A 26,652-nucleotide genomic window follows, 5' to 3' on the forward strand; every position below is an offset into this window, starting at 1 on the left:
TATAATTAAATGACAAGTTCAAATTAGAACTATGTGGTATTATACTCCTAAATGTATTTAAGATGACATGGACTTTTTCTAATTAAGCCAGGATATTGTACATTGTTAATATTGCATGTGTTTTCTTATAGTGTAAACAAGTATCTCGTGATTCAATTTGGTAGGCTCTTAAAAAAGATTAAATATGCAGTACGTAGTAAGACCAAACCACATCATAATTAGTCTAATGTTTAAAAAATGTATAGCAAAGCTACAGTTGCTTAATGGTGCATTAGATCAGGCGTTTCTGCTTCTACATACAGCCAGGATTTGTAATATACTATTCTACAAGCACTATGAAATTCTTTCTATAAATAATCTTAGATTTTTATTGTGTATTTAATTGAATGGCATTATAGCAAGTTGATAGTTGAGTGACCTTCAAAATATTGCATCAAATATATTAGTGTGCTTTTCCACTAATCATTACAAATTGTACTGATACTTCGTAAGTGCTGTTGCCTTTTTGTTATTTAGATACTTTTCAACTGTCATGATTACCATCATTAACATCAATAATATTTCACAATTTGGACCTTCAGCAGCTAACCAGATCATAATCATCTTTCTAATGATTTTTTAAAACACATCATCCATTATCCAATGCACTTGTTTTTTTCCCCCTATTGCCTCAGTCAATAATGAGCTGAAGGGCAGAAAATGCCTCCTGTAGAAAAAAAAAATACTTCAAGTTTTTTTTTTTTGCCTGTAATTTCTTTTCACACAGAACACAATTTATAATGGCACTTTTTTTTCAAGTTCTTTTTAACAAATCCCATATTTAAAGAATGTTATAAATTCACTTGTTTTAATATTCACTTTGTGAGGTTTACAATGTCCTCCTAAAACTGTTCAAACAGTGGTTTGCACTTTTTATTAATTCACTGATAGATTTTTGAAATTTATTTCAGTAAGTATATTTAATATGCTTTTTAGAGTTAAAGCACTATGTTCTCAACTGCTGAATAGTCTAGGTGATATACTGGGTTTGAATACTTGGCTTTCTTCATCTGTAAAGAAATTTCCCACTTTTCTTATCTTTCTCTAAAATTGATATGAGGTCAAAAAGAAATGATCAGACAACAGTTTTGTTACAGAGGATGCCTTCTTCTTAAGGAATAAAAGTAGATTTCATTTTGGTATCATTACATCATCTTCCTATCTCTATCCAATGTGGCTCCGTCAGAGACCTGTCACATAAATATTATGGGAATAACCAGACCTCACCAAATGTACCCTCTTCCAAGAACCAGTCTTGAACAGGTCATTTAGAATTTGGATAACCTGGTCCCATAGAAACAAATTTTAATAGTAGGGACTTTATTTCATTTAATTATCTTTCTATTGAATGAATATTTATTAAATATTATTATCACCAACACATCAGGATAGCTAATATCTAAGATGCTAATTAGCACAACACCTTCTTCTATTATTATTATTCTTATTTTATCTATAAAGAAATAGAGTCTCAGAAAAGTTAGTGAATATCACAAGTGATACAACCAATAAGTGATAGAGCTGAGGTTTGAGCCTAAGTCTGTTTCCAGAACCTGTACTCTTAGTCATTATGTTTGACATAAGGCCTTTACTTAACAGATACTGCTATGCCCTTCCAGGTGGAGGGGACATTTAAGCTGCGAATTGAAGAATAAATAGAATTTATGAAGACTGACAAAGTGACAAGCCAGGCAAAATGAATCAGAGTAACAAAGGCCTAAAAGTTGACCATGTTTTAGGGAGCCCCAAGCATTTTATGCTGAATGTATATCACAGGGCATATTAACTGAGGGGTCAGGAATTAAGTTAGGGTGTCAAGATATGGACTTTTTTCTCTTAACAAAAAAGAGTCGTTGGCAAGTATTAAGTAGCTGAGTTGCATGATAAATAGTGTATATTAGAAAGAGGATCCCATTATGTAGAATAAGAATAAAACAGCAAAGATCAGCCCAACCTATAAAAACAGTAGTACTGGGGTGCCTGAATGACTCAGTTGTTTAAGCCTCTGACTCTTGATTTCAGTTCAGGTCAAGATCCTAGGGTCATGGGATTAAGCCCTGAGTTGGGTTCTCTGCTCCCACTTGCTCTCTCTCTCTCTCAAAATAAATAAGTAAATAAGTAAATAAATAAATAGGAAAAGAAAAAAGAAAAAAAAGCCAATAGTACTTTGTACAGTTCTTATAGTTTATGTCACTTCTATCCAATATATCTTAATTTTCAAAAAGAAAATAAATATATGGATGCTGTCTCTTATTTATAAACACCATTTTGACTGGTTATAACTAGTTCTGTTAAATTCAAAGCTATAGCTTTTTGCATATGAGAGAGCAAGATTCTGAAGCTTAAGTGAGTTTCCTAGTGTCCCAAGGCTAAAGTGACAAAGCTAGGACTCAAACCCTGGGGATCTCAACCTTCTCTAGATTACCAAAAGAGTCACTAGTATTACTAATCAGATGACATAATTGGATTAGTGTAGTATTTTAAAATCAAATAGGTAAAACAGTATCATTTGAATAGGAATTGTTTATTATTTTCTACAGCTTTACTGAGGAATTTATTTACACCGAGTGTACTTTAAGGCAGAAGATGAGGAAGTGTTGGGTAGAAATTTAAGGATATATTTAAAGCACTTTGAAATCATTTTCCTATAACTTAGTATTATTTTAGTCTTTTAAACAAATATTGTTGCTATATCTTATGCTTCTCAGCACAGTGGTGGTTACTCTCTGGAACACAGTTATAAATCTAAAAAGTGAGACAACCCATCTCCCCTCGGTAACTAGGAAAGTTTAAAAAAGGGAAGGAAGGTGGGAAAGGTTGAAAAAAATCTTTGTGTATATACAAAACATGATATTGCTTGATTTGAAATAAACTGAGCTGGGAGAGGTAAGAAGCAAGAACCAGGGAAAGGATGCAGGACTGTGACTACTTGGGTTGTGGGAGTCAGGAAAGAGGTAGTAGACTGTCTCTCCCTACTGGCATCTAAACTCTTTAAGTGGTGCGGTGTTTTGGGAAATTTCATGGAGTCAGAATGAGTAAGAGAAAAACAGTTGCCCCCAGATGAGGATAGAAAAGGTCAGGAGGGATGTAATTGACAGCTTGTATGCGTGTATAAAGATCTTTCATAGCTTGGGACATGCCTTTTATGAACAACATCACAAACACTTTATAAGAAATAATGAAGTCTCAGTGCCTGCACTCAGGGAGACATACTCTATGCTTAAAAAACAGTCTTCATCATTATCCAATACCATATATATGCTTATAAAATTCAACTGGGAGGATATCGTAATAAACTAGAGAGCACTGTGACATTGGTAAGTGTAGAGAGAACAATGTCACAATAGTTATCTAAGAGTTTAGAAGAAGAAATGGTCTGTGCATTCAGAATGTGGGAGAAATATTCAGTAAAATAATCTGCCAGCATCATTCTGCCCAGGCTAAACTATAAGCAAGAAGGACGTGTAATTTTTTCCCTAATAGTTTGATTTTTAGTAATGAAGAAGATGGTCATCAAAATGAGCAAACCAAATGACATCAGAACAGATGCAGAGCATACAACATGTATGTGTGTGTGTTTGTACATCATGTATCACCAGTTACCACAGATATATTAATAAACTATGTCCTACAAAAAAATAACTTCAGTTTTAAATATTTAACAAAATGCCAGTGTGGTAATTTCCATAATAGACACCTAAACAGCAAAACTTAAATGATGCAAGTCCTTTCTTTCCTTCTCCTTTTAAAAACTGAATGTTAGGGGTGCCTGGGTAGCTCAGCTGGTTAAGCACCTGGCTTTGTCTCAGGTGATGATCTCGCAGTTCATGGGTTCGGGCCCCGCGTCAGGGTCTGTTCTGACAGCTAGCTCAGAGCCTAGAGCCTGCTTCAGCTTCTGTGTCTCCCTCTTTCTCTGACCCTCCCCTGCTCATGCCGTCTCTCTCTGTCTCTCAAAAATAAATAAAAAACATTTAAAATACAGTTGAATTTTCGTGAGGCACCTGGGTGGCTCCATCGATTAGGTGTCCACCTCTTGTTTTCAGCTCAGGTCATGCTCTCAGGTTATGTGAGATCAATCCCCACATCTGACAGCACGGAGCCTGCTTGGGATTCTCTCTCCCCCTCTCTCTGCCCCTCCCCAACTCACATGCCTGCATGTGCACACCTTCCCTCTCTAAATACATAAATAAACATTTAAAAAAAATTAAAATAGATGGGGCACCAGCGTGGTTCAGTTGGTTGAGCATTAGACTTTGGCTCAAGTCATGATCTCACGAGTTCATGGGTTCGGGCCCCGTGTCAGGCTCTGTGCTGATGGCTTGGAGTCTGGAACCTGCTTCAGATTCTGTGTCTCCCTCTCTCTGTGTCCCTCCCCTGCTCATTCTCTGTCACTCTCTGTCTCTCAAAAATAAATAAATGTTAACAAAAATTTAATAAAATTGAATATTAGCCTACAGGAAGTTTTATAATAGTTTTTCCTTTTACTTTTTTCTTATATGTTGAAGGAATTTGCCATCTTATGGAGTGGGTATTTTTGAGGAAATTCCACCTAATTGTTGTGGTAGAGTTTGTTCTCTCTATTGTGTAGCCTTTCTTGTCAACACACAAAGGAGGTCATACTTCTAGTACAAGGAAGAGGATTTCTGGAATTGGCAAAGGCACTTTATTTATTTGGAGGAAGATGGAAATCACGCATCCTGGAATGTAAGCCTTCGGTTAATTTAGACTGTTGTTTCTTAAATAGGTTACATTTCCATTCAGTACTAAAAATCCCAATGAAATATTTACCGTGCTTTAAATACATCTGATACATGACTATCTAGAAGCACATCAGAGTTCCTGCTTTTCCAAGTTTGTATTGGTGTTCATGTGCCAAAGAAGATCATCTGGAGCATGTAAAATTGCATTTGTTTTACCGAAAAATAAAAAAAATATGCTTCCTTGAGACTTTTTATTGGCATATCAATATGAAGGGAGATGAATCCGGGAGTTATCTAACTTTCTTCCATCTAACACCTCCAGTTAGTTGTTCAAATATTCTTTAAAATATTACATATAAATCAGGAGCCACCTCCTTCTAGGGACTGCAGTAAGAAGGAGAGAAGAGGGAGAGGGAGGGAAATGAAGGCAGGGACAAATAAAAGAAAGTTCTGGTCCTGGCTGCTACTTGTGCCATTTGGGTTTTGTTGCCAAGCTGCACAATTTGATAAATAAACACTTAATCTGATCTGACATGACAATGTCATTTTTGCAGACTGTTTCTGAAATCATTTTTAAAAAAATCATTCTATATCATGTTTATTGCACAGGATAATTACAAGAATTAATTAGATAACAAACTATGAAATATCTTGAGATCTTAAAAGAGGGTTTAAGATGAACATATGATTTTCAGTTTTTCCAAGTAGTCTATAATGAAATATCATGAAAGTTTTCTTTATGTAAAAATTTTGTTTATTTTATGATTTTAATCTTTTTTATTTTGTGAGAGACAGAGAGAGCACATGTGCGTGAGTAGGGCAGGGGCAGAGGGAAAGGGGAGAGAGAATCCCAAGCAGGTTCCTCAGTGACAGCTTGGCGCAGGGCTCAGTCTCATAAACCATGAGATCATGACCTGAGCAGAAATCAAGAGGTGGACACTTAACCGACTGGGACACCCAGGCATTCCTGCATTCATTTTAAATCAGTATTATCTAAGTGGGGCTATTACATAGATAGAATCAGAAAAGTAGTATCAGCATAGAGAATTATAAGTAAACACATTGCTTCTGAGTTTTAATTTCAACAATCACAGAGTTGTTCAACAAATTCTGAGTTAAATCAATTCTAAGTAAGACTTACCATCTGATTTGATGTTATTAGAGTGCTGATTTTTTTTTTTTTCTCAGTGAAGACTGCCATTTCTGTTTTTTATTTCAGGCTAAAACATCAGTTCACAAAGTACGTATCTATCTATGTGTGTTTGTGTGTGTATGTGCCATATAATATGCCCTGATGATAGGGCATCAGTAAAAAATGGTTATTGTTTTTCTACAATTAGTGTTCATTTTGGGCGCAAAGTGAACGCAACAGCTAGACGTCGTCTATTCTCTGTTCAGCCATAGCTTTAGGAACTGCTAGGAAATTAAAACTAAATGGAAATTGTGCTCTAAATGTGGAATTTTCATACATTTTAATCCTCCATGCTTTTCAAGAAAACTACTGGTAGAAATAAGACCAGAAGAATCATAGGGGTAGCACTTCCAATACCACAAAGTAACTCACCCTGTTCCAATCTTTCTGCTTTGTTTATTGTAGCTCTGATCTTTTGTCAGCATTTTAAGATCGCAAACTTTAGGTTGCTAAATTGATTTGTTCTGGGGGATGTCAGTTATCTACAGCCCCTGTTTTATAGGACATCAGCATACTTCACAGCCGCCTCCTGCTTATTTCAGAAGCAAATTATCCAGTCTCCTGACTATCCATTTTTCTATTATTTCTTTTTCCTTATTTAGACTTTTTTCATGCTGAAGTAAGTAACTTTCATATTTACAGTTTATTTACAAAATGAGTGATAATATTGATGTTGATTTGAGTGCTTTCTGTGAGCTAAACGCTGCTCTAAGCACATTACATGAATTTATAAATTTAATCCTCATAACAACTCTCTGAAATGAGTGCTGGTATTATCCTCAATTTATAGATTAAATAATTTTCCAGTGAAAGCACATTCAAACTATTGCTTTATATAATTCTCAAGCTACTCTGTGAAGTCAGTCTGCAAATAAGGAAACTGAATCTCATTCAGACATATATGATTTTGGTTGTCACCCCCCACCTTGAATCTGCTTTTTACCCTCTACGTTATCAAAGCAATTGATTAAAGACAAAAAAAAAATATGAGGTGTACATATTTAAGATACCTTAGTAATAAATGCAGGGAAGTTAAACCTATTTACAAGTTTCAATATCTTGATGGAACTCATAGATCAGATACAGTTGTTTAGCTCCTGTTCATCCATCTCCTTAAACTCAGGGTATTGACAATAAAACTAGGGAGATTGGGGTGAGGGGGCTGGGCACAGAAATTCGATAAATTAAGAGTGAACTTCTCAAAGCAGAATCGGATAAAGCTTCTGCAAAAATGGCAGCTTTTGTTTGTGGTGATATCCTATCCCCTTCCCAAGTGGCATTCTGGGTGACTGGTTTAGAAGTGATTTTCCAAAGGTTACACTGACCAGGATCCTTATTCTTCATTGGTGTTTGATCCCAAATAAAGCCAAGGAGAAAACTCTTTAAGGAAACTCTGGCATCCACCTGAAAGAAATTGTTGAGAGTAAAAATTGATGTCACCTTCCTGCCTACCCCTCATTTTGCCACCAGGAATAACGATTGGAAATTGCTCTGCCCTACACCCACGGGTACAGGGAATTCTGAACTGTTTTGTACTAAAGAGCTTGTAATGGCTGGCAGGCAAAACCTGGGCCACGCTACCTGAGGTAATCAACATCATTCCTTAACTAAAAGCATGAGGATCATTTAAGGATAAGCAGTCCTTAGAGAAAAGCACAATAATACAAACACAAAGGTGATTACATAGAAGAATTGGCCTGGAAAATGATACTGTTAGGAAGAGAAAAGAGGTTGAAGGGAAGAGTCTAGCTTATTTCATCAAAGAGATGCTGGAAAAGATTGCATTCAACAAACAAAAACAACTAAAATAGGCTTCTGTGTACAGAACTATCACACCACAAAATACTTTCTTCTTCAGTATACCCTCAAACCTTTGTGCCACTCAGTTTCTCATGCCTTTTCCCCGCTGTTGTTCCTCTCATTTTGTAGCAAGAGGCATCAAGACACTAAGCTGTAATTGTCAGTAATGAAAGCCAATGTTTAAAAATCAGCAAAAAATTGAGACTGTAGTCTCTATTCCTGGGTTTCTGCTCCTACCAAATGATCATGCGTGGAACAGGGAAGTTACAAATATCAAATTTATTGACATATCAGTGGAAGATACATCAGGACTCAAGAAGTTAAAATAATCTGAACCCATCAGCTCAGACCAATCATCCTTTTTATAACACAGTTCACCCTTTTGTGATCTTTTCCTTCATCCGTGCCAAAACCTCTCCCAAATTCTTTCCATGCTTTCTCTCAAAGTGAAACAAGGTAGCCAACGTGTTTCCTTATCATAATTGCCTGATTTATCTGTGGTTTTCATGTTATAATGTCATTAATATGGCAATGGAGCCCCTATGCAGTCTCATTATAGTGTCTGTTTTCCCAAGTGATTTCCTGAATTCACCGGCTAATACTTTTGATGATTCCTGCCAGACACACCTCATGTATTTTTCTCCTCCAATAAAATACATTTATCATTTAATCAGTATTAGTCCTAAGATGAGTTGCTAATATACAGTAGAAGGGCTGAAAAATAATATCCCAGAAATTGCAGAACTAAAAGTTAAGACAAAAATTATGAAAACAAAGTGGAGGAACAGGACCAGACATGAAGCACCTAACATTCATGTAATAGAAATCTTACTGTGGGGAAGAGCACTGGGTGTTGTATGGAAAACAACTTGACAATAAAATATTGAAAAAAAAAAAGAAATCTTACTGAAGAAAGGATACGACAAACTTTAGCAAAGGAAATAATAATAGGTCTGACAATTTCCCAGAGCTTAAGAAAAACATGAGTCTTCAATTAAAATAGCCCTCTAATTCCAACTATCTTCTAAAAAATACGTTAGTGCCTTCACTTCTCAGCTTATGCTTCAATGCCTATTGATTGAGATCCTGCCATAAAAGAGGAGTATCATTTACTTCATAACCTGTCACTTTTATTTATACATTCAAGTTGTTACCTTCATGTCCTTAAAGAATAATAGAAATACTGGATGATTTACTATCAGGCTACTCCCTTCCTAGAGCCTAGACTGAGAACTTGCTCAGATCATAGGGACAGTGAGACAAAGGACTTTAGAGTGGCTGTGGCCATCAGAAGAGTGAATAGCAGCCAAAAAATGTAGATGCCTACTACAGGAAAAGTTTTCACCAATCCCTTGAGACTCTATGTTCTACATTCATTTCTACATTCGTCTTTCATTTAATCCCTACTTTATTTCATCCATTTTCTGAGACTAATTCTAGGCCATGGAAGGGAGGGCGAGTATATTTTAGAAGTCCTGCAGTATTCATCATTATCTTAAAACTAATTTCTCTTTTTTAAGTTTATTATATTGAAATAGAGAGAGTGCTCACAATATATATATATATATATATATATATATATATATATATAGAGAGAGAGAGAGAGAGAGAGAGAGAGAGAGAGAGAGAGAGAGAGGGAGAGGGAGAGAACACCAGTGAGGGAGGGGCAGAGAGAAGGAGAGAGAATCCCAAGCAGGCTCCATGCTCCGCAGGCCACACGGGACTTGATCCAGCAACCATGTGATCATGATGGAAGCTGAACTCAAAAAAGTCAAATACTTAACTGACTGAGTCACTCAGGAACATCCCCCAAAAAAGTAATTTCTAATTCAAAGTCTTTTTTTCAAGTTTCCATTGTTAGATCCATCCTTCATATTCTTATATTGCAGTAGCTAAGACCCAGCCCTATAAGTTGAAGGCTTCCTAGTATGCAAAGACCTAGTAACTAGATTCTCTGATATAAATTCTAATATTGCTGTGCCAGGGTTTCCAAACTTGTTTTAAATATTCTCATCCTTTTCAACTGGGATTCTCACGATAAGTCACAAAGTGCATTTGAGCCCGTTTCTCTGTGAAATGAACAGATTTCACTAGGATCGCTATCATTTGATTCTATTATTGTGAGACATGTGTTTGAACTGTAGTTAATTTCCAGTTCAATCAGTTTTGGGGTAAAGAGCATAGATTGGGCTTTATTTGAGACCTGAAAGTGAAACAGATATAGATTTTGGTCTCTTGCTGCTGAACTCCATGCACTTTTCATTGTACCATTCTGCTTTTTTTTTTAACTCTGATCTCGGGAGCTGGTGTGACCAAGGCTAGCAATGCTTTCTTCTACCCTTTCTGCCCCATTCCCTCTGACTCATGGCATGACACATCCTGATACTCTTTCCTGCCTGAGCCAGGATGTGACCTCCGAGTTCTCCTCAAGGGAGGCACTACAAATGAATAGAGATTGGCATATAAGTGAAACTTGTTTTCCATGCTTTCTCTGGTGGCTTCCACCCTTGGAAGGAATTTTTGGACCAGTCTTCAGAGAGCGCTGCTTTATTGCAGTGTTGAACAGTAAGCTATTAAATATAATGCAACCAGCAAGATAAGTACTATATCGGAGTCGTTTGAACCATTAAACACAAACAAGAAGGCTGTAAAATCTTGGTTTTTTCTATTTGCTTTCTGATGGGAGAAGTTTAGCTACTTTTATCTGTTACTGAGGTACCTCCTTGTGAATAAAATGGTGTGTATATCCATTTTGCAGGTAAGAGGGTTGTGATTCATGTGCTTTTATAATCACCATTTAACTAACATCTGGAACAAAATGCTACAAATGGAACTTGTCCTTGTGTTGCAATTCCAAAAGTACATTGATGATTGTGTGTTTATGATTATGGGATGAGCCAGGGATGGTGAGAATGGAGTTGACCAGATGAGTGGTCCTCTCTACTGGAAACCTGGGCCAAATTTCTCCCTTCTGAGGCTGACCTGTATGGGTAGGCATCAAAATACCTTTGTGTCAGGCCCAATAAATGGGATGGGACAATCAATTATGTGTGTGCTCAGAGGAGAAATTGGGCACTTTCCATGTCAGAAATATTATGATGAGACACATTGTGTAAGACACAGTACATGTCACTCTCTTTGCAAGATTTTTTCATTTCTACCTATTAAGAATAATTGCTTATTTTTTCATGTTCTCTTCATAATTCCTTTTTTTATTTTTGCATTAATGCATAATGTTGGAGTAAGTTTGGATGAGGTCTACCTGTGTAGTAGTAGTCCCTGAAGGAATGGCTGTTTGGGGACAGTGATGGCTCTTTGAGACAGTGGCAAGTTCTTATTCTTGATTGTACCCTTGGAAACTACCAAAAAATTTCTTGGATCCAATACCACAACCCTGTTTCTCAAGGGCTATTCAGATAGTCGGCGCACTGTTTTTATTATTCCTTGCCTATGCTGAATATATGCTGATATTGCAATGATGATATCTCTACTTGCAGGAAGCAGCACTCAGATTTCATTGAATTTTATGCATTGTAAAAGGCCGATATAGCAAGGTGACGTTTGGTATGATCCCATCACAAATATTTTGCTCTATATGGGCTCCAGTATAGTCGTATGGAAAGTTTGCATGATCAGTGAGCATCACAAACTTCACATACTTCTTTCCATAATATCTTTGTTTGCCTACTTCAGTTTGAGGATCCTCTATACAAGACTGAATGTTCATTAACGTATTTATTGCACCTTTGAGAATTTTCATGAATTAGCAGCATGTGTTAGGCAGGGTCACTTGCAATATTGGCACTAATCCTTCATGATGGTCCCCTAGTTTTGAGGCCCCCTGGATGTCATCTTTAGAGTCCCAGGAGTTATTTAATGTGGATTGCGGTATTTCCTTTTGTGTCTTATGTATCAAAAATGTCTTTTTAACAAAAATCTTAGGAAATGTCAAAATACTGGCACTTAAAAAATGATTTTTTTTTTAAAAAAAGCACCAGGGGCACCTGGGTGGCTCAGTTGGTTAAGCGGCTGACTTCAGCTCAGATCATGATCTCACATTTGTGGGTTTGAGCCCTGCATCAGGCTCTGTGCTGACAGCTCAGAGCCTGGAGCCTGCTTCTGATCTGTGTCTTCCTCTCTCTCTGACCCTCCCCCATTCATGCTCTGTGTCTCTCTCTCTCAAAAATAATTTAAAAATGTTAAAAAAAATTTTAAATGATATTTTTACTTTTCATCATAATAGTACTTTGATAATTCTTTCTTAAACTGCAAAAAAGATTTTTAGTTTATGTGCTGTTGAAAACACCTGCCTCATTTATTGCTCCTTCAAATGAACTGACCTTTTTAAATTCAACTTTACATGAAACTGTATTTCTTTTTTAGTTAACTATGTAAGATGAAATTTTATCTTTTGCATTAAGGTATATAAAGGAAGCACTGCTATTTCATTTTGTTTTTTATCAAACTCTAAATTTGATTAAAATAGAATAAGTGATCACATGAAATGGGAAGAAATATTCTTAACTCTCAGTAACTTTAAATCTTTTCATTAAAATGTTGATATTTCCAAATATAAAGATTATCAAGAATATTGTCTCCTATCTACAAAATAATGTGTTTTTTTAAACATATTTTAACCCTTCCCCAGATTTACTCACTTTCTTGATCTAGAAAAGATTCTTTCTCATTCCATTTGGCAGTGCTGGAATCAACTAAAAAGATTGTGGGAAAATGATTTGAACAACTCTAAATATTATCTCAGATAATATTCTATTTCCTGTCTGCTTGAAATACAATTTTCTATCCTGTATTTTATCAACCATCAAACATCATCTTGGTCTCAAGGATCTGAATTCACAATAGATTTGTATAATTTGTTAGTCAGCTGTAAGAGAGGACACCAGTGTATAGTGTATATAGCATTTATATAAATGTCTCAAACATTTGCAGTGTTAAAAAACATGGATCTCAGAACATTTATCTGGCATGGAAATTGTAATATTCTGAATATTAAAGTATTAAGGCAGCACTATTGAGGTATTTCAGTTTCTTCAACTATTTTGGTCACTGCCATTGAATACAGATAAAAGGCTCTAGCACTTAAAATACTACAGTGAGTAAGGAGAGGATGAGGGTATTAGGAGAAAAAGATTCCGTTTAAAGAAATTGGAATATAGAGAAAAAACTTCAACCTGAATGTAACAGATGATGGTATTTTATATTCAAGTCAAAGAGCTTCCATTAAAAATGTGATTATCTTGTGTCATTGGTCAGACAAGCACAATTCCTACAAAGTCCCTTCATACGATTTACTGCATAGTGCCACTATTTTCTATATTAACATGATTTTCCCCACAATTTGATATTTTTAGATAATTAATTTCTATTACCAGGAAGTCTGGATTAGTATATAGTTTCAGAGATTCACTTTATAATTGTTTAAAAGTTCCCAAATAAATTTCTGGAAGATAGAATGTCAGAACTGTTAAAACCTAGTACTTATTTTAAGGAGGAAATTAACACTTTGGTCCTTTATTTGCCATGGAAAGAGATAATGACGTTCTCTAGGAAGATTAGAATCTAACCAAACAGTGTAGGCTATATATAGCATGCAAAGCCTTGTGCCATTTGTGAAAATGCTATCAAGGAGAAAACCCAATGACTGAGTTTCTGTACTGTATTTTTTAGGTACACAGATTTAATTTAGAGATTATGGTTTGAAAATAAAATTTACTGTATGAGTGTTTTTGGCTGATAAGAAATTGATTTTGTGACCTTGCTACACGTTAATTGAAATATCTGGCAATATGTCTTGACTAGATTTAAGAAACCATACGTACTTGGAACCATATATATTCCTTCATGTTAAACTAGCAAGTTAATCACTTTGTTACTCACATGAAAAAGAAACTACTTTTTGCTGGTGAGGTGTTTGAATAATCTCCCTGTATTGAATAACACGTGCGTTTTACATAATTGACATTATATTTAGTTGGTTGACTATTTTGAAGGTGGAGCCCTTTAAGTTATTTAGGAGTGGCATTATGTACAAATTAAATGCATTAATTTATATTTTTTAACATTTTAAAGGCCATATTTATGAAGTCAAAAATAAGAATGCATGTGCACATGAGCCCATTAAAACATAAATCTCATTTAATATTGATATAATTCCATAAATTTTAGAATGCAGTTTTTAAGAAGTTAAAATAGAATGACAGTGGTTATGTTGTTAGTGTCTTTAATAATTCTTATGTATAAGCTTATTTAACAAGTATTGACTCAGGTTGTGCTTACACAGGGAAGATAGATTACAGATAAGAGTTAAAACAAATAGTGCAATTTGGCAAATCTTTCCAAAAAATGCCCAAATATATAATTTCCATGAGATTTTTTTTTAAACTTAACCTGCCAGGTCACTTAGCTACACAAGAATTATCCAGCAAAGGGGATATCTCTATTTTATTTCTCTTTTGTGAATATAAGAACCAAATTTTGTGTCATGTTTATTCAGTAACATCATGCTGTTGGCACTCTGCTGAACAAGAATACTTCCAAAGTCTGAAATAATTTGCCATTAAAATATAATTAAGTTGTGTTTAACATTTAGAACTTGAAGAAAGAAATGTGGGGCCTTTTTGCACTTTTAAGAATTAGAGTTAACATATATGGACAACTATACCAATTTTGATGAGATTGAACAGAAGTTGAGGTGATCCTAACCCTCGTTTGATAGTTCTGTATTTAAAGCAATTTTTTGAAATAAAAGAATTGTGTATCCTTTGTGTCAGAAAGGTTCTTATGCCGCATTTCCTGATGCCATATGGAGGATAAGTTCTGAAGATAATTTCTGGACCTTTATAAACACAGAAACCTATTGAGAATACTAAAAAAAACTACAACAAATCTCTGTTGTACATGCAATGCAGGAAGGCAAGCAGATGCTTGATTATAGTGTTATGTTTGTTCAACTAATGTTATGTTCATTGCTGCAGTTTCATAATGGAATACCATGTGGAGAAGAATGGTTTTTTAAATGTGTTTGGGACTTTGAATTTCAGTTTATTAGTAGACAAATATGTCAGAAAATTTTCAGTAGAGGCATTAATTGTTGTTTTATAGTCAATGATCTCTTGATACTTATTCTTTGAAAAAAATAAGATGGTTGCTTTAAGAATAAATAAGTATAGAGTTAATCTGACTTTAAGCAAGGCTTTAGATTATAACCCATAGTAATTCCAGTATTCTGATAAGAAAACTTATGAGCTGTTAATTATTGGTGATACAATTTTAATAAAAGATTACAGTGATTCATAAATTGTGATCCAAGGACTTACTACTACTAATGCCTTAATATTTCCAGATCTATTCCTTTATTAAGGGGAAAAATTATCCTTATAACAACACTACAATCAAATGGAAGTATGATATACTTAGAGAGTAGAATTTTAAAAAAAATTTTGACATATGGTAAGTATTCAAAACTAGGATATCAAGTACAGATAATAAATATAGAAGAGAAAGGAATGACCGTAATTTATTTTGAAGTTGGTTTCAGAAGATGAAACGTTATAATGCAGACCCACTTTGAAACTATGAGCCTCAACGTTTAGGATTCAGACTCTATTGACAATGTCATCCAAGATTCCTCAGAAATAGAATTACGGCTTATTATGGGAAGCAAGGCCATGAAGGAAGCACCGCCTCTGAGGAAGGCTTTCCTGGGCTTCAATCCTTGTTCTGTCATTTACTCCTCGCTATCAGATTTGGACCAGTTTCTACATCTTTGCCATATAAACGGTTTTATCAATGTCAAAGAATTTTTGTAAGATTATAGAAGGTAAGACAAATGCAGCACTTAGTTATGACACTGGCCATATAGAAAGACATCTATAAGTGATAACTGTTACTAATGTAAATATGTCAGTCACCTCTCGTCAAATTGTTCGTGGAAGGTTCATTCTCTTTCTCCTTTCTCAAACCATCCAGGAAACCATGTTAAGATCATCTAGGCAGCTCGGTTCTGTGGATGACGTTACACATATAATACCAAAACGCTTCTCCTTTCCTCAGACTCTATGAACAACACATATGTGCACGTTGACACATATCTGGAATACGGGCATATTACTCCTTACTTATTAACAGTTTATTAATCCTTAGCTTATATCTTAGGCTTTTTTTTTCTGAAGAAAAACTTTAAAACACACAGACCACACACACACACACAAACCCTAAATAAAATTATTTTAAAATGTTCGGCTTTGGAAGCATTGTACCTAATGAATGATATAAAATTTACTAGGTTATAGGTTTAAAACATATAAATTTTCAGAAAACACTTTATTTGGTTTACTATGGCTATGTATCACTACTGACTAACAAATATACAAATATCATTACATTTTTATTGCTTGAAAAGAGTAGGGTTTACCTAAAAATGTGAACAAATCTGTTATCCAATTCTATATATATTTTGGTCTAACAAATATCTAACTATAAGATTAGCTATTTTGAAGTATATGAAGATAAATAGAAAAATAGATGATATTTATACATATATATCTGTTTTTAATTATTATTATGCAATTTTTAAAAAGACTTGCAGGATGCTTTGTTATAAAACTCATTAGAGTAGAGAACTATATATAATATGCATGTTTGTGTGTGCTTATATAATATGATATGTAATAAGCTCTTCATATATGTAATAAGATTATTAAGTATAATAAGATTTATTTTTCATTGAGTAGGTTCATTCTAAGAAAAATATAAGGGAAAGTAATTTTGCACAGCAGAAGGATTGAACAATTGACACACTTTATTTCAAAGATGGGAATTTGGTGTCTTACCTTTCAATATAATCTCCACGTAGATTCTTCAGCTCTGAGGGAAGTCATGGATCCACAGAGTAACCTCACGGGGTGGCACTTTCCAGGATTCTCAGTGTCTGGGAGAAGCGATGTGTGTTCACTGACAGAACCTGGGTGAGAGGAATGATTAGGATTACTCTACCATGATTCTGCTCTTCCGTGATTATCCAAGCATTCATCAGTGTAATACTTCTCATCCTGAATCAGGATAGATTTGAATGGAAACATGTCAAGACACCCTTATTTAGTCCAATAATATTTCTGAGTTACAACTTAACTCATGTCAACCCAGGATGACCAAATATTTATCCATTGCATTTGAACCCTATGTAATTTCTTGGAAATTTTCCCAATAGAAATGTAGGGAGGCTAAATACAAATTCAACTGATTAAGAATGAAAAGTCATCCCTCTCACCTGTTTTTTTAATGTCAAAACAGACTTTGTAGCACTTGACCAGTGGTGAAAATTCCCAATAGGTTCCCTTAAGTCTAAATTTACTCCTCTCACTTTTTTTTAAACCTGTTTTAAAGTATTATCAAGGATTTTGTGACCAATATAAGTTTTTAAAAGTGCCCTGAAATAGAGTGTTTAAACCCTTGATATAATAACATCTCTTTGTTTTCCATTACCTTTCATTTTATAATTTAGAAAGAAAGTACCAGGTTATACCTTAAATCTCTCTATTTTTAAATTTAATTTCTAATATATTTTATAGGTTTCCTTCTAATTCATCAATATTCTTGAATTACAGACACAAAAAACGCAGTTTGCCATTACAAAAACTATTTACAATTTTTAAAATATTTTTAAATTTATTTTTGAGAGAGAGAGAGTGCAAGCAGGTGAGGGGCAGAGAAAGAGGGAGACATAGAATCTGAGCTGTCAGCACAGAATATGACACAGGGTTCAAACCCACAAACTGTGAGGTCATGACCTAAGCTGAAGACAGACACACTTAACTGACTGAACCATTCAGGTGCCCCTAAAAAACCTATTTTAAGTGATAGGATAAATAGTACCTAAAAATAAATCTAAATCTAAATTTCTATTTCATAATTAGTGTACTTTTTTAACAATAGAGCAGTAAGACTGAATCAAATTGGATGCTAATTTATAATTTGTTTATATATACTTACAATTTATAATTTATTTATTACTATTCATAAATTCATGCATTCACTCACTCAGAATATACAGTTGAGAATTTATGATTTATTAGACACTTTTCAGGGTTAAATGTAAAGCAATGACCAAGCATGTGGCCTTTATGGATTCTAGAAGGATAAAGAAACATTAAAAACAAAATTACACAAATGATTACTTAATCATTTGAGTGGCTGAGTGTTCATAGAACCTTCATAAGAAGACAGTGTCCAAGGTGAGGATTGAGCTGGGAATGAAGTTGATGAAAATGTGTTTAAGGGTGGGAATGGTGGTAAGAATGATCATTCCATGCACTTATGAATGGTGTAATGAATGATAAAGAGCTGTAAGGGCCAAAATAAAAATAAGTTACAAGTTAGTAAAAGGCTGGAATTGTAGAAGATGTATCTAAAAAGTTGGTCTGTTTTCGTATGGTGTGGAGTACTGATTTATCCATAAAAATAGTTGGGTTATATTTTTAGATATTTACATTTCTGAAGATCACATTAATTTCTACATAAGAAATAAATTGGATGCCAGCAAAGTGTGGACAAAGTCTTGTAATGTAGAGCTAGTGCATTGGTTGGAGAAAGAGAATATTGGTTAGTTAAGATTAATGAAAGAAAACAGACAAAAGTAATATATAAAATGAAGAGACATATAGTTCTTAATGATGAATTGGATGGTCTATGTGAGAGATAGATGTGAAGGAACTCTCTTAGATTTATAGTATGAACAACTGGGTAGATGTTGATGAATTTGATGTTAAAAGGAAATATGATGTCAAAAGGAGAAAAGTGATTCATCTGTTTTGGACATGATATGACTGACATGCTCTTGATATATATAAGTTGCAGACAATAGTATATATTGGTTGAAAACTTAGAAAATTCTTGAATAGACAGAAAATTTTTGGAACCCTTAATAGAATGTTCATATTAATGGAAGCCATGGAAGCAGATATGATTACCTTTAGATAGAGACACCATAGAATGAAAATAAAGTTCATAAGAGACTCAAATCATTAATCAGTAGGAAAATAAAAATTGGCATAGAGTATTTAAAAATATGGTCTTAAAGTTAGAGAGAGTGTGTATGTTACCACTAAAGCTAAGGGAATGGGTATTTCAGGAGCAAAGGAAAGTTCACAATTTCAGACATTACCAAGAGGTCCAATGAAAATGGAAAAACACCTAGTAACTCTTTTAATAGAGAGATCAGTGATGACATTAGCATGAACTACTTTGGTGACTGCATCCAATCTAGAATAGGCTGAGCAGTGTATGAGAAATAAAGTCATTCTTTTAGGTAGTTTGGCTATGAAAGTAAACAGAAACACCAATAAGGAAAGTGACCAAATGTAAAGGCTCTTGGAAAGAATTAAGTAGAGAAAAAGTAGAAGATGAAAGAAAAGACTAGAAGAAACAGATTCAATGAAGACAAAAACAGATGGGGCCTCAGGCTCAGGAAAGCACCCCCAAGCTAAGTGAGGCTCTAGAGCAGGAAAAGATTATGCCTTAGTTGAAGGCACACTCACAAGTTTGGCTTCTAGAGTATCCTACCATGCTATTTCAAATTCTTGAGTGATGGGGATGAAAAAGGGAATAAATGTGGCTTGTCTAGGAAGATGCAGGAGTCTTGCAATATTGAAAAGAAAAGGATAGCAACAAAAACCTTATCCACATAAAATAACCAAGCAGTATCTGCCAGGACCTAGAGCAACATGCCGGAAGATGGTTCCAATGAGGCCATGTCTCCTATCTTCTCCCATAGATAATTATCATCATTTCTGACTTAAGTCAGTTCAAGCTGCTATAAAAAATATCATAGAGTGAGTGGATTATAAACAACAAACATTTCTGTCACACAGTTCTGAAGAATGGGAAGTCTATGGTCAATGTGCCCACATAATAGATGTCTGGTGAGAACACTTCTTGATGTGCAGATGGCCATTTTCTCTTTGTACCTTCATAAGGAAGAGAGGGAAAACTCTAGCCCCTTTATCTTCTTAAAAGGGCATCTATTCCATTTATTAGCATTCCACCCTCATGACCTACTTATCAAAAACCCCACCTCCAAATACAATCACAATGGGGATTAACATATGCATCTTGTGGGGATATAAATATTCAATCCATAGAGTATCTCTAATCAATATTGACTGAACATTGCTTTAGAATTGTTTCAGAACAGTATACTGTGCAATAACTATCAAATAATTAGAATTGGCAGGGAATCAGTGCCATTTAAATTGATAGTAAATTTGGGGGGATGCTGTGTTTATGCTGTAAGGTATAAGTTTACAGACAGCACATCCAATATATGTACATTTATTAATTATATTTATACTACTCTTCATTTTGAAACACCCCAAAATGGAATTGTAAAAAAGAAAAGATATAAATAAATGAAGAAATGTTAATAATATTTCCTGCGTACCCATGGATCATTTTGTACACACTTTGAGGTGCATTTCCCCCATGGTAATTTAGAAACAGCTGGTACTGATGGACCCCTCTTTGACAAGTATACCATGGTCGCCTGTCATATGCTTACTATGTGGCTATCTCAAATCATTCTTGGAAAATAGAGTTATTGTGCTGTTAAATATTGATTTAGATATTGAGATGTGCAGCTACTTTTAACTAATGTTCTTCATGTTAAAAAAAAAAGTTCATGTGAAATTGAAAGTTTACTATTAAAAATAGCACTGACAGCTCCTTCTAAAATATCATTTTTAAATGATACCATAGTGCCATAATTTATTTCATTTTGTTCCATGACACATGTATTGAGATTAAAGTCTCTTCAAAGCATCTTATTGCTACAGAACACCTCCCTTATGGTCAAATTCATTTTTAGACACTTTATCCAATCTCTTTGCCAAGATACATTTTTTTTCTATTCTAGATAATCTTTAGAGGTGTTAACTCAGATTGTTTGCAGTCATTTTGAATAGGACACCAGCTGCTTTTAGTTATGATGAGTCAACAACTTGGAAAATATTTGAATTTGAGTAGAAACATAGTTTGCATTTGGATCTCAGTTTTGTTTTATTAGTTGCAAAATATTATTTTATCTCTCCTCTTTTAAAAGTTTTAATGAGAGGGAAATAATACATACTGTTTTTAAAAAAATTAACATTTTTTGTTGTAGATTTCATTGCCAAAAAACAAAGTCAACTAGTCATTATTCTGCTGTATAAAAACTTAAATATGAATCATATTTTTCATATATTGCTTAAGTTTGGCCATTCATGTCTTCCACAATCTAAGCAGGGTTTTTTATGTGTAATTTTTATCTTTGTCTTTATTTTGATGGGAAATGAGAGATTGTTTAAAACTATCAACAAATCTGAAATTACCATTCAGGAAGCATATTATGTTAGTTGTGAGAAACAACTAACGGTCAAGGTTAAGATACTATTGTGAAATTTATCAAATAAGGAATAAACTCTGTGCTTCTTTTATTTATGAATATTTGTTTATAAATATTATTTTAGAATAATGTTTTCTTTGAGGTGCCAAGGTAGCTGAGTCAATTGAATGTCCGACTGTTGATTTCACCTCATGTCATGATCCCAGGATCATGGATTCTCTCCTCCCTCTGCCCCTCTCCTCTGCTTGCATGGTCTCTTCCTCTCTAAAAAAGTAAAAATAAAATAAAAATAAAATATAAATTAAGTAAAATAATAAAATAAAATAAATTTTTGTTTTTGTGTGTGATATATACTCATAAAAATTTAAGCCATTTGAAAAATATGAAGGAGAAAGCACAACATCGTTCAAATCTTATCCCTACCAAACCAAATTTTCTGTATTTAATGAACATTATTCTGTGGATCTTTTATGTGTACCTGCAAGGTATGTTATAGATAAGGGAAATAGTTGATAAGTTAGATAAAAGATAGGTAGATAGATAGATAGATAGATAGATAGATAGATAGATAGATGATAGATAGATAATAGACAGATAGATAGATAGATGATAGATAATGTAGATTTTATGACAGAATATTTTGTTCCTAAAAGGTGCCCACTCTCATTTTACTGGAAGTTAACCAAAAAAAAGGAAATGAAATGAAACTGAAAGAATTGCTGATTGCATATTTCTATTTTTAGCCACAAGATAATAAACTTTAAAAGAACTGCTAATGTAAGAAAAAAATGTGTAAGTAGAATCAGAGTGCTGAGATGATTTTTTTTAACCATTTGTTTTAATTTCAAACAGTACTGATTCACCCACTTCTGTAAAAGATGAATCCTTTGGGGTTCCTGGGTGGCTCAGTCAATTGAGCATCTGACTCTTGGTTTTGGCTCAGGTCTTGATCTTACAGTTCATGGGTTCAAGCCCCTTTTCAGACTCTGAGCTGACAGCCCAGAGCCTGCTTAGGATCCTCTCCTTCTCTGCCCCTGCCCATTCCCCTGCTCTCTCAAATTAAATAAACTTCAAAAAATAAAAAATGAATCAGTTATCATAGTAACACTTCCTTCTCCCTTCCTTTACCTTTTTACCTGCTTATTTTTTGCTTATACTATTTTTACTTTGTCAAAGCTTGTACTATTGATATTCTGTTCAACCACAGTTCCCATAGAAATTTAGTCTTGATTTTATGTTTAAAAGGTTTTAGTGCTTTCCCTGAGTAATTTTCACTATTGATTTTCCGTTTCAGGTGATTTAAGAATATCTCTAATTAGCTGAGTTTAATCATTGGAGATGTTTTTTCAAGAAGGTTTCTGTTCACTGGTATTTGCAGTGTTCCTTTACATTTGAAAATATCTAATTTTTTATACTTAAAAATACTCAAAAATTTTGTATGAACGTACTATTTTTAAGTCAAGTTGTCTTTTTATTAGAACTCCCTACACTACTCTCTATGTCTTCAGGTGCTGACATGCCAAAGATTCAGGTTAGTTTAACTTTGACCTCTCACAGATGACATGCCTCTTCTGTCCAGATGGCTACATTTGCAATTTATTCAGGTGGGCCTAGCACACATTTTCCTTCTCTGTTTCTTTTCTTTTAGTGGTATCCTTAATTTTTAGCTTATGTAATTAACTAAACAAGCCAAAGATAATCAGTATCTCTATGTCCCTCTCAAAAGAGGAGAACTTAAATATTTCAGTACCAATCATCTGCCTCTTGTCTGAATTGTTTCCATAATCCAGTATTTTAGTTTGCTGTTATTTTTCCTCCTTGCATTAGTCATTATTATTTTGCAATAATAAAAATAAGAAGAGCTACAACTTGCTTACTTTGTGCCAGGAACTGTTTTTGCAATCTTGGATTATATTAACTCATATAATCCTCATAACACCTGACTTTCAGATGTGGACTCTGATACATTGCCAGGCATCAGCCAGCTAATGACTGAATGGGATATAAAACATAGGCAGGATAGCTTCATAAAACATAATCTAAACCATTAGTCTATTGTCTCTTTCAGTGTACTGTTTATGTAGTAATGTTGCTTTAGATGTTTATTTATCCATCTCTTTTTCACCATTCCTTCACGTCTGCCATTCCATGTCCACCCTTCTGGGGTCAGTAATTTTTGCTGCCCTGAGGTTCACCATAGGTGATAAATTTTACAGTGTATATTTATCTGCAGATATTTATATTTTTCCCTGGCTCTATAATTCATGTAATATTCTGAGTCAGTAGATCTTTGTCAGTATATGATATATTATTTTCTAGTTGTCACCGGTAACAAGTCTGTTGTCACCTATCTTTGTAGGTCATCTATCTTTTCTGTACAGCAGTGTGTATTTTTCAGCTAGAGCTACCAGAACACAATACTATAGACTGAGAGGCTTAAACACAAGAATTTATTTTCTCACAGTTTTAGAAGTTAGGAGTCTGAGATCATGGGGTCTACATGGTCAGGCTCTGGTGAGGACTATCTTCCTGACTTGAAGACAGTCACCTTCTTTCTTTGTTCTTACATGGCAAAGAGAGAGAGACAATTTCTATGATGTTTCTTCTTAGAGGACACTGATCTCATCAGACTCTTATGACCTCATCTAACCCTAATTAACTTCCAAGAGCCCCATCTTCAAATATTATCCCATTAGAGGTTAGGACTTTAACATACAGAGTTTGTAGGATGCAAACATTTAGTCCATAACACTGTTTATAAGATCATCTGTTTATATGATCATCTCTACAGTTTCACTGTGTTGGGTTGAGGCTTAAATTTCCTTCCTTCCTTCCTTTCTTCCTTCCAACCTTCCTTCCTTCCTTTACTTTTTCTTGCTTGGAATTGTATTTCCCAAATTTAAATATTTTTGTCTTCAATTTTGTAAAATTTTGCTCTACTAGCTTTTAAAATGATGATTCTTTCGTTTACTCATTGAAATTCCAACCGAATGTTCTCTATCTTTCATGACTCAAATTGTGTTTTCATTTTACATCTTTTTTTGTGTATATATATTACAGACATATTTCTTCAGACATATCTATCAACATTTTCTTTACAAATGTATGCACTCTGTTGTGTAACTCATCCACTAAATTATTAACTTCAACTATTTTTGTTTTATTTTAGAACTTCTATTTGGTTCTTTTAAACTCTCTCTCTTAATCGAGCCCTGTTGGTTGCTTTCATGTATTTTAAATTCCATCTCTTTAATGTTTTAAATACAGCCATTTTATAAATTGCATCCAGTAATTACGTTTGTAAAAGCTTCTAACTTTGCTACTTAGTGTCGCTGCTGATCCTCACTAATGGTGGGGTTTTTGTATTTGTGTGTCTTTAGTATTAGTTGTGTAATTTATTTTAGCCAGTCTTTATCTGTGGGGATCTTGCAATGCTTATGCTAAGCTTCTTTCTGTGAAGGAAGAATATTAATTTGCTTCTCCCACCTGCCATATCCTTGTCAATATCACCTCAGAACAATTTTCTACTAATTTTTCAGCTTGGGGTTTCTGTAGCCACAGGTATGTAGTCATGAATTCTGAAATGACTTTTTTTTCCCCCTACACATTGCCTGAGGCAAGGAATACAGTGTTTTGTGTTACAGGTTTTTGTGAAGACCTTTTTAAAGTCAATTCTGTCACCAAGATTGTAACCCTTTAATGGACCTGAGAGTAAGCAATTATTTTAGTTCTGACTTCATGTTACACAGGTTCACTTCAATCTCCTCTCAAAGAAGTCATTACAAAATCATCACTTCCAAAAAGTTTTTTGAGACTTGGTTTTACATCCTAGTTTTGTCCTGGAAGACTTAGTTTTAACAGTACATTTATTTTTAATTGTCATATTACACCTGACACTTCTAGGTACCCTCTTGGAGAATGGTGTTGAAATTATCAAGTCTGACATAATTGGAATTTAAAAAATCAAAATTTATTGTAAGCCATCTTATGACCACAAAGAAAGGTTGCCCAAGGAAAAAAACATTAATTTTATGGATGACAGAACAGGAGGAGGAAAGAACCTTGATGACATGATTGTGCTACTAGACTAATCAACCCGGTAGCTGCTCAACTGCTGCACTTTTTCTTTTCTGAGATAATTGATTGCCTTGTGGTTTAAGCCACTTTGAAATAGCTTTTCTGTTACTCAAAGTACCTTTCATGATCTATAATCAGTTTGTTTGCTTTGATTTCTCAGCTGTTCTCACCTATGCCTTGATTGTAAGGCTCTAACTGGTGTGAGTTGTTGGCCAGACTTTCATGGAAGAATGTTAACACAAGAAGTTGTCTGTCTCTAACAAAAATGGCAAACATATTTTGTTCTGGTGTTTGCAAATATGGGAAATATACGTGAGATTTTCAAAGTAGAAAATCTCTTAAATTTAAGGAAGATTATGCAATGAGCAAGAAAAAAATTCAAAAAGATAATATTTAATGTAAACCTTAGAGAAGAAAATTATACCATAATATTTCTTAAAAGTGAAATTTAGAGAATTACAATTATATAATATGATTCATATACTTTAAAAGAGTAAAAGATCATCATTACTACTTCAAATACTACTACTACTAACAACTAACGTTTACCGAGCACCTACTAAATGCAATAATTCACTCGTAATATCCTTATTGATCCCATGAAATAGGTGTTTTTATTTTAGCCATTTTATAGGTAAAAATAATTGTCACAGTTTAACTTTTATACCTGAATCAGCAGTGGGATAAATTGGCACAAAAAAATTGGAAACATCACGAAGGGAATGACAATAATATAATCATGGCTTCACTACAACCAATTTGTCTATATTAGTCACTTCGTATTAATCTGTTTTATTTTCAGCAGATGTTTTTTATTCTGTCCTTTTTGAAGTTTTCATGATAACAGGACTGCTTTTGGGAGGGGACAGGAGAAAAAAATTAGAAGGCTGCTATAGAAAGAGGCTGGTGCCTTTGGAAAGAATTGCAAGAATTGTCATAAAGAGTAATACAATTTTGGAAAATGACTATTAAAACTGAGACAAAAGGTAGTACTCAGGGCTCCAAGAATAGTTGATACTGTTCAAGCTACTGTTTACCTGGTGGAAATTAACCTGCTATTCTCAGGCTTGAACAATGAGGGTACAAGAGGAAATAGATTTAAACTCTAGCAATAGGAAGTTAGGTTACATTTAGGGAGAGATGTTTAGGGTGAAAGGTGTTAAGTACTGGAATGAATACAAAGAGAAGCTGCCATATCTACTTTTACAAACAATATCGTTTTTTATTTCTCCAGGATGATTTAAACATGAGAGATGAACTCAGCGACCTTTCTGGTTCATTCCCAGCCTTGTAATTCTGTGAAGAAATAAAATATTTCTTCAGAACTGTTCATAAATTTCATTTGGCTTCAGTTAGTATTCTCAATGGTAAACTAGTTACTAAAGATTTCTTCTGAATTTTCTGACCTTACTATATAAATAAAGCTTTTACTCCTCGGTGGCTGTAAA

At 34.2% G+C, this 26,652-nt stretch overlaps 1 protein-coding gene across 1 annotated transcript in view; it reads left to right on the top strand.

Annotated features, from left to right (window-relative positions):
- ADGRL4 (adhesion G protein-coupled receptor L4) overlaps positions 1–26,652 on the top strand; it is a 110,674-nt gene that overhangs the window by 2,589 nt on the left and 81,433 nt on the right. The gene's annotated exons all lie outside the window — the stretch shown is intronic.

The sequence above is a fragment of the Suricata suricatta genome, chromosome 8, assembly GCF_006229205.1.
Source record: "Suricata suricatta isolate VVHF042 chromosome 8, meerkat_22Aug2017_6uvM2_HiC, whole genome shotgun sequence".
Classification (NCBI taxonomy): Eukaryota; Metazoa; Chordata; class Mammalia; order Carnivora; family Herpestidae; genus Suricata; species Suricata suricatta.